Here is a 9,130-nt window from a genome sequence, read left to right on the forward strand (position 1 = left end):
CCGTCTCAAAAAAAAAAAAAAAAAAAAAAGGCACATCCAGATAACATCCCATTCTGTTCTGTGGGCATCCTTCGGAGATATTTTGCACACATACCCCTCCCCATCTCCAGGAGCTCACTCAGATGGCTCCATCACAGTGATCGCTGGCACTGAGTGGGTCAGGCATCTTCAAACTACGGCCTGCGAGCCATATGCAGCTTGCCTAGGACATTTATCCAGCCTGCTGGGTGTTTTTGCCGCCGCCGCTACCTGTCCTGCTTAGCAGGTGACTTGTCCTGGGGCCCACAGTCTGGCCCTCCAACAGTCTAAGGGACAGTGAACTGGCCCCCTGTTTAAAAAGTTTGAGGACCCCTGGAGTGGGTGCTTGGTTGGGGCCTGGTGGGACCTGTTGGTGACTATGACCCACTGGCTTCTTGGCATCTCCTCACCCTCAGGCAAAGTGACACATCTAGCTCCCCTCTGTGTGCCCTGACCAACCTGATAATAGGTGATGAGAAGATAGGAGTCCGTAGACTCAGCCAAGTAGGCCAGCCGGGGAAGCTGGGAGTGGGCAGGGCCTTGGGGGAATGAAGCTCTTGGGCAGCTCTGACATCCAGGATCTTTTTCCTGATTCCTGCTCTCAGCTTTGCTCTGGAGGGCCCACCACTGTCCTACTGAGAATCTGAGGTGCAGCTGAGGGTTGTCACTCACACTCTTCCAGGAAAAGCTTCCATGGGCAGCCTCTCAAAAGGCGGTTCTTGTCTCTCCCCAAGAGCTTCCCTAAATGTCCACCAGCAAGTGACCTCCCCTTTGCAATCCTGCTAAGGATCCCTGGCAAGAGCATCACTCAATGTCGACCTCTGGTCTGTGCCTCCTTCCTTGCCTCACGGCCTGGTGGCTCTCACATGCTGCACTACAGTGTGGCAGAGCCCAGCTCCTTGGACTAGGGTTGTCTTCACCTGCCTCCACCTCCACACTGAGCCTCAGAGGCTGCTCACTTGGTTCCCGGCAACCACCAAGTAAGCCAGGCTGTGTGCCTGCTGGAGACGCCACAGCACTACGCAAGTGCATACAGAAACTTTGAGGCCACATCAGACTATTTCCACGGCTAACCCATTTTGAAATGTACGTTTTTTCAAAGGAACATGTTTCCCAGTATTTGGCAGTTTAAATGTTTCACAGCACCCGTGCACATTTCTCTGACTTCAGCTACTTACACACTTGTCTGGGAACCTGTGGGGATAGGAGTCAACAGTGTTCTTCCCCAGGGCTCGCCACGGCCAGGTTACTCTCATCAGAGGCCAACTAGGGGCAGACCCAGCATATCTCTTTTGTTAAATTACTGCAGCAGAGAGACTGAATAGCCAAGCTCTCTACCTCTAAAAGAATCCCAGTGGGCAAACTACCAGGCCGTGGTGATCACCAGAATCTGTTACAGGTTGTCAGGGAACAGACCCTGCCCCTCGCTGTTCCCTGGAGTTGTTCTATTCTCGGGTGACCCCTACTCCCTTCTTTAAAGAACTGCTTAAAAATGTCTCAGAATAGATTAAAATTGATCAATTGCTCCAGTTTCTTCTGGACCTGATGGTGCGTTCCGATTTCCCTTTGTTAACTGGGACCTTACTCCCTGAGAGGTTGTAAAAGTCAGTTACAGATTCCTGTTAACATCAGACTTGGCTTTGAATCAGATCAAGCAGATGCTTATTTATGTAAAAATTCCAACAGAAGATACAGTGCACCAAGCTACGATTTTTCACTTTCATCCACAGATAATCTTAGAATTTTCAGGTTTCCTACAAGTCCACTCTTCTTTATAAAATAAACAGTGTCCAGTAACATGCTAAGATATAATCTTAGTAAATGTTTTACTTTTCCTTTGCCAAAGAACTTGGAAAATGAGAAAACCTGTCACACCATTTTCTTCTCCCACCTGTAGCCCTGCTTCAAATAGAAAATGTCCCACAGCATGCAGAGGCCGTCAGAGGCGTCTTCATCACCCATCCTGTCTTGCCTTGGGTGTCCGTGGGCTACTAACATTGATTTATTAAAAGAATTGTGGTTTGGGCTCGGCGCCTATAGCTCAACCGGCTAAGGCGCCAGCCACGTACACCTAAGGTGGCAGGTTCGAATCCCCAGCCCGGACCCGCCAAACAACGACGGCTGCAACCAAAAAATAGCCCAGTGCTGTGGTGGGCGCCTGTGGTCCCAGCTACTTGGGAGGCGGAGGCAGGAGACTCGCTTGAGCCCAGGAGTTGGAAGTTGCTGTGAGCTGTAATGCCACGGCACTCTACCCAGGGGGACAGCTTGAGGCTCTGTCTCAAAAAAAAAAAAAAAAAAAAAAAAAGAATTGTGGTTTGAAAAAAAAAATATTTTAAAAATATTTTAAAAATACAGTGATGGAGGCATTTGGCGATATTGCCTTATTTTGGGGGGGGGTGTTGGTTTTCTTTTTTTTTTTTATTTTTGAGACAGAGTCTCACTTTGTTGTCCTCACAACAAAGCAAACATCATAGCAACCTCAAACTCTTGGGCTCAAGCCATCCTCTTGCCTCAGCCTGCCCAGTAGCTGGGACTAGAGGCGCCTGCCACAACACCGGGCTATTTTTAGAGACGAGGTCTTGCTCTTGCTCAGGCTAATCTCAAACTCCGGAGTGAGGCGATTGACTCGCCTCAGCCTCCCATGGTGCTGGGATGGTAGGTGTGAGCCACTGCCCCGGGCCTTCCTTGCTTTGTCAATAATGTCTCTTTGTCCATATTGAGTTGTACAAATGGCCACTCCAAAAACTTCAGCTTAAGGCTCATTCATTTTCATTACCAATTTACAGAGCCAGAGTTCTTCCAAAACTTTTTTTTTTTTTAATACGGAATGCTTCATGGATTTGTGTGTTGTCCTTGCACAGGGGCCACGCTAATCTTCTCTGTTTTGTTCCAATTTTAGTATATGTGCTGCCAAAGTGAGCGCAACTCTGGGTTTTTTTAAGCTTATTTCAGGATCAGTTGGAAACAGTGCATGTCCCAAGAACTTCTGGTGCTGGAGGAGGGGAGACCTGTGAACGGGACCTCTGTGCACACTTAGCTGGGATGCGTCCTCAGCAGGGAGGAGAGGGGTGGGTGGTAGACAGTAGACATGCTGGTTTAGCCTGCATTCTGTCCTCATTGAGCCTGGACCCACAGTTCACGTCTGGGGGTACTTCCCCCTCTGATGACCTATGTGATGCCTAGAGGCCTCTGGCCTCAGAGGTCTCCCCTCTCTGGATGTGCTATGATTTTTTGGTGTTGGATTTTCATGACCAGCGTCTGACCTTATGACCTTCCTAGCAACTCATCACTCCCCTGCAATGCATGGTGCTTGATGCTGAAGATTATTTTGTCTCAAGCCAGTCATCAGTATTACCAAGCGTCTCTTTAAAAAATTCTATCCCAGCCTCAATTGCCCTATCCACCTGTGTCCTTCCTTCCCTGGGCCATGGGGAGGTTGAGCAGACAACCTGGGTGTAGCATTGCAGGGTAGTAGCCTTATTTCCTATTTCTGAGAGTTTGAGCCTCAAGTTAGTTTAAAAAAAATAAAACCTGTCCCCCTGGGAACACTGTGGTGAGGGGCTCTAGGTAGGGCAGGAGACAGGTGCAGCCCAGTGGCCCTCTGGATCCCACTGGTGTCACATGTGCTTTCCCAGATCAATAACAGTGAGAACCCACAATCAGCGTAAGGAAGAGCTGGCCAGACATTCAGATGAGACCAAAACGCACTAAAGGGTATGGGCTGTCCACATCCTCCTCACTTTGCTGCCAGACTGGTTTCTAAAACACACCTTTGGCCATGTCATGTCTTCCTCTTCCAGAATAAGCATCCCTGTGCCTGGCCTGCAGAGTGCATTGTGATGGGCCCCTGTCTGCCCTGCCAGCTGCTTCCCGAGAAGCCTGGCCTCAGAACAGCACTCTGCCAGGACACACAGCTTCCCTGCTGAGGCCCTTTTCAAGATTCAGTTCACACAGTGTCCGTGTCGCTGCTATGAAGCTATTCTGTGCTTACAGATGGATGGCATCCCCTGAAGTATCCTCATCTTTCCAGGTGCCCAAAGCACCAGGGTGTGGACTGCATTTGTTATGGGTATCCTGCCTCTGCCGAGTCACTCGGGGTGAGCAGGGGGTTTACCTTAGCCAGCTGCTGTAATTCACTAGGTTATTACGATGTGACTACCGAATGCTGAGTAAGTGCAGAGAAGCTTCAGAGCACAGAACGCAGATGCCAGTCTGCTCTACGGAGCAGCTGGCAGAGCGGCCACCACCTCCCAGCAGCTGACAATGCTACAGGGTTTGTCAGGGTTGAACAGGGTTTCCTTTGAGTAAATGAGCCTGTGAAAACTACTGCCAAAAAGAAGAAATAACATGCAGGAGATCCTAAGGGTAGAACAGGACCCTGGAAATGAAGCACAGCAACAAAATATCCACATTCAGGAAAATGCAGTAACCTGCACCTGTGACTCAGAATAAAAGTCCCAACTGGACAACAGACCAAAGTGAAAAGCCAACAGAATGAAAGAGTGAAACAGAGCTGGCTGCAGGCAATGTGCACAGCATGGAGGGCAGGGCTGGTGCTGGAGAAACAGGTGATCACGTGGAGACAGATGGAGAAATACTTCCAGAGTGCAGGAGACACAAAAGCCATCAGAGGGATGATAATGGGAAGAACAGAGAGGACTTGGGCTTGCAACTTCAAGAACACAGACTGGATTTACCCTACTTTATGAAATAAGCAAAAACTTGAAAATACATATGGAAAGACAATTTCCAGACCTTGGACAGCAGGCAGTTCCGGACAGTGATCACTGAGACCTGCTAGGTCTCAGCACAGTGAAGGCGGCCCTGGGTGGAATCCATAGGCTTCCTGACTTGAGGTGGAATCAAGTTGAGAGAGGCCCAGAACTCCCAGGGCAGAGCACCCAGCAGAGGCTGCACAGGGCACAAGCCCAACTCCTGCAGGGAAGTCCTCTCCAGCCCGCAGCCAGATACTGACACACAGCTGTAAGAACACTACCTGGGGAGGAGAACCACCTAAAAGGAGCAGAGACAATGACACTTAAGAGCTCACAAAAGGATAGGAAAAGTCTTGTTCCCACAGGAGAGAGTAGAGGACGCAGAAGGGTGCTGGCTAAGTCATGGGAAAGTAGCCTTAAAAACTGTGCTAGTCCCATCCAAAAATCTTAAAACCAAGCCTGGGAAGGGTCAAACTGTTTCAAAAGTAAGTGTCCCAGAACAAAGCCCCCAAATACTTATAGGACTAAAAAAAATCCTAAATAGCCGGGCATTGTGGTAGGCACCTGTAGTCCCAGCTCTTTGGGAGGTTGAGGCAAGAAAACAGCTTATGCCCAAGAGTTTGAGGTTGCTGTGAACTGTGATGCCACAGCACTTTACTCAGGGTGACACCTTGAGACTCTGTCTCCAAAAAAAAAAAAAAAAAAGAATTCACAGTCTCCTAACATAATAGACAAAATGTCCAGGATACAAATGAAAATCACGCATCATACCAAGAACCAAGAACACTGCAATTTCAGTGAGAAAGGACAATTGACTGACATCAATGGTAAGTCATGTGGAATTATTGTACAAGGACTTTACAGCACCCATGGTAAGTATGTGTCAGAAGCTCATTTTAAATTTGGTGGGGAAAAAATCAAATCTCCACAAAAAATACAGACTTTATAGAAAACCAATTGGAAATTACAGAACTAAAATGTGCAATGATAGAAACTTAAAAAACCTCCTGGATAGGCTCAATAGTAAAAAAGGCAGAATCCATAAATTTGAGGAGCAATCAATCGAATTTATTTACTCTGAACAGCAGAGAGACAGAAGGAACAAGGCCTCAATGGGACAGTAACGAAAGATCCAACATTTCTCATTATTTGAGTTCCAAGAGAAGAGAGAGTAAGCTAAAAGACTATTGAAACAATACGGCTGGCCGGGCACGGTGGCTCACATCTGTGATCCCAGCACTCCGGGGGGCGTGGTGGGTGGATCACCTGTTCAGGAGTTCAAGACCAGCCTGAGCAAGAGTGAGACCCTGTCTCTACTAAAAAAATAACCGGGTGTTGTGGCGGGTGCCTGTAGTCCCAGCTACATAGGAGGCTGAAGCACGAGAATCACTTAAACCCAAGAGTTTGAGGTTGCTGTGAGCTGTGACACCACGGCACTCTACCACGGGCGACATAGTGAGACTCTGTCTTAAAATAAATAAATAAATAGCTGAAAGGAAAATAACCATCAACCATGAATTCTATATCCAGCAAAACTTATTTTTAGGAATCAAAATAAAATTAAAACATTCTTGGATAAAGTAAAAATTAAAACTAAAAGAATTTGTTGGTTGGGTGTGCTTCGTGTCTGTAATCCCAGCACTCTGGGAAGCCAAGCCAGGAGGATGGGCTGAGGCCAGAAGTTCAAGACCAGCCTAGGCAACATAGCAAGACCCCACTTCTACATACATAAATACATGAAAAAAGTTCATTAATAGCAGGCCTACCGGCAAACATTGGCTAATGGAAATTCTTCAAACAAAGGAAATGAGAAGGAAGGAGGAATCTTTGTAAATCATAAAGTTTGATGAAATTAAAAACATTATACTGTCTGATGCTCAAAACTGATACTTAAGAATAGGGAGAATAGGCTCAGTGCCTGTGGCTCAAGCAGTTAAGGCACCAGCCACATACACCTGAGCTGGGGGGTTCGAATCCAGCCTGGACCCTGGGCCTGCCAAACAACAATGACAACTACAACCAAAAAATAGCTGGGCATTGTGGCAGGCGCCTGTAGTCCCAGCTACTTGGGAAGCTGAGGCAAGAGAATCACTCAAGCCCAGGAGTTAGAGATTGCTGTGAGCTGTGATGCCATAGCACTCTACCCAGGGCGACAGCTTGAGGCTCTGTCTCAAAAAAAAAGAATAGGGAGAATAAGTAGTATTTAATGCAGGTAAGATTTTCTTCATCTGAAGTGGTAAAATGTTGATGTCAGGGACTTAATAAGTCACATATGTGTACTGTCACACCAACACAGCCACAAAGGAAACTACACAGAGAGAACTGATAGAAGACAGTATGAATAGCACAGATGTCAGAGAGCTGTCCAAGAACTTCTAAAAATGTTCTCTCATAAACAGAACAAGAAAACTGTCAAAAATTCTGCCCACTTTTCAAGATCTCTGGAAATTAATACAAGACTTTCAGCAATGTAGAACATTTATTCAAGAAATGTATACATATATAAATCTCAGTAAGAACAGAGATTTATGGCATTTTTAATTTAGACTAGTCCCATTCCCCACCCTCTACCTCCACAGTATCCTGAAATGCATTCTCAGTGAAAATTCACAGCCTGGGAACCACCAGAGGGAGCTCATTCCCAGAGAGACACATCATTATTTTTCTTTAACTAAATCATAACTGTGTACATTTATGGGGTACAGTGTGCTCCAATGTACTCAATACCATTATGAAACCAATATATAATCACCTACACATTCATAAGAGAGATGCATCATTATTTAACAAATCTGGTAGTTCCCTGGAAGACCCCACTTGTAAGGTTGTGTTGATCTTAGAGCTCACTGAAGATAAAAGTGCATTTTCCAGGTTGAACTATTTAAGGTCAATGTGCAAAAATCAGGTGTTTATATACATTAGCAATGAAAAATCTAAAAATGAAATTAAGAAAAAAATTCTATTTGCAACAACATAAAATAAGAAAATAGTTAGTGATGAATTTAACACCCACAGTGGTACATTGTTACAATTGATGAACTACACTGACACATCATAATCACCCCTAGCCCACAGCTGACATTAGGATTCACCCTTATTGTTGTAGGTTCTGTAAGTTTTAACAACTACACAATAGGGATCTCTCATTATCATACAAAATAGTTTCCCTGCACTAAGAATTCTCTATGCTCTGCCTGTCCAGCCCTCCCTCCTCCCAGCCCTGAAAACCCAATTGTTTTTAAACTTCAATAAGTACAATTTTAAAGTCTAATGTCTCTTTCTTCATCATTTTTGTTCTTGTTTCACAACTGCCCACTTTTTTTTGATAAAATATCCATTTATCTTCCTGTAGATCTTTCTCTATTGGAGATTTGCTCTGATAGCTCTATTACCTTTTCCCCTTAGGTGGAATTCTATTTGTTGCCTGTGTTATCACCCTGGAGATAGCATTCCTCAAATGTCTGGTCATTATCAGGCACGTGTCTTTGAAGCCCAGACATCCTGCTAGATTATCTGTTCCGGGCTTACCAGCCAGCTGAAATGGTGGTAGTGCCACTGCACGCTGCACCATCCAGTCTTCAGTGTGGGGTGCCCTCTTATTCCTGGGTACCAACAGCCACACTGCACATTAACTTGTCTCTGTTTCCACCACTGCCCTTGCTCTATCTGCAAACACAAACCTTGTAGCTGCTCAATTGGCCCCAAGAATGCTTAAGATGAATCACCTTGTCATTTGTCCTTGGGCTCCCTCCAGCGCCCATCTTTACAACCTTGCAAATACAGAGGATACCAAGAAAAGATATACCCATTTTAAGAAAGGAAAAAATAGTATTAAATTTGTAACACTCAAATCACGTTTGACTTCTGCAACTGTAAGAGCAGCTCACACGTGACTTGTATTCATCTTTTGTTACTGGCATATATTGAGTATTGCAATTTTAACACGGTTGTTTCCTTTCTTAAAATGTGTATACACTTTTTGGCACTCTCTGTCAATTTCAAGAATGAAATCTCTCCCCACCTGTCAACTTCCCCACTCACCTTTGCTCCTAACCCCATTCTCGCTCATCTCCTCCAGCACTTTTTCTATTTTCAGTTTCCTTCTGTGAACTTGCTCTTATGTGCCTTTTAGCGCCTCTTTTCTCAGCTTTTTTACAATAGTTGACTCATTCTCCTATCACATCCCATTTACTCTTCAGCTCTTTGCAGCTGACCCTGTCCTCACCTGGCTCCTGACGTTTCGCTTGCTGATCAGGGCAGAGCCTTGCAGACCCCTCTCCACCGCACTGTATCTGTATGCTTGGTGTCTTTGACTTTCTTTCTTGAGCCCTTTTCTGCTCCTTCTTCCATGGTGCTTGGGTCCTGTGCATCCATTCACTTCTTTTTTTTTTTTTTTT

The 9,130-nt window shown here is 45.6% G+C and overlaps 1 non-coding gene across 1 annotated transcript; it reads right to left on the minus strand.

Annotated features, from left to right (window-relative positions):
- Positions 1 to 2,834: 2,834 nt before the first annotated feature.
- On the minus strand, positions 2,835 to 2,941 carry LOC111727959. The gene has a single exon (XR_002775380.1). It is a non-coding gene; the product is annotated as a U6 spliceosomal RNA (small nuclear RNA).
- Positions 2,942 to 9,130: the final 6,189 nt, after the last annotated feature.

The sequence above is a fragment of the Otolemur garnettii genome, unplaced genomic scaffold, assembly GCF_000181295.1.
Source record: "Otolemur garnettii isolate 467f Iridium unplaced genomic scaffold, OtoGar3 scaffold00133, whole genome shotgun sequence".
Classification (NCBI taxonomy): domain Eukaryota; kingdom Metazoa; phylum Chordata; class Mammalia; order Primates; family Galagidae; genus Otolemur; species Otolemur garnettii.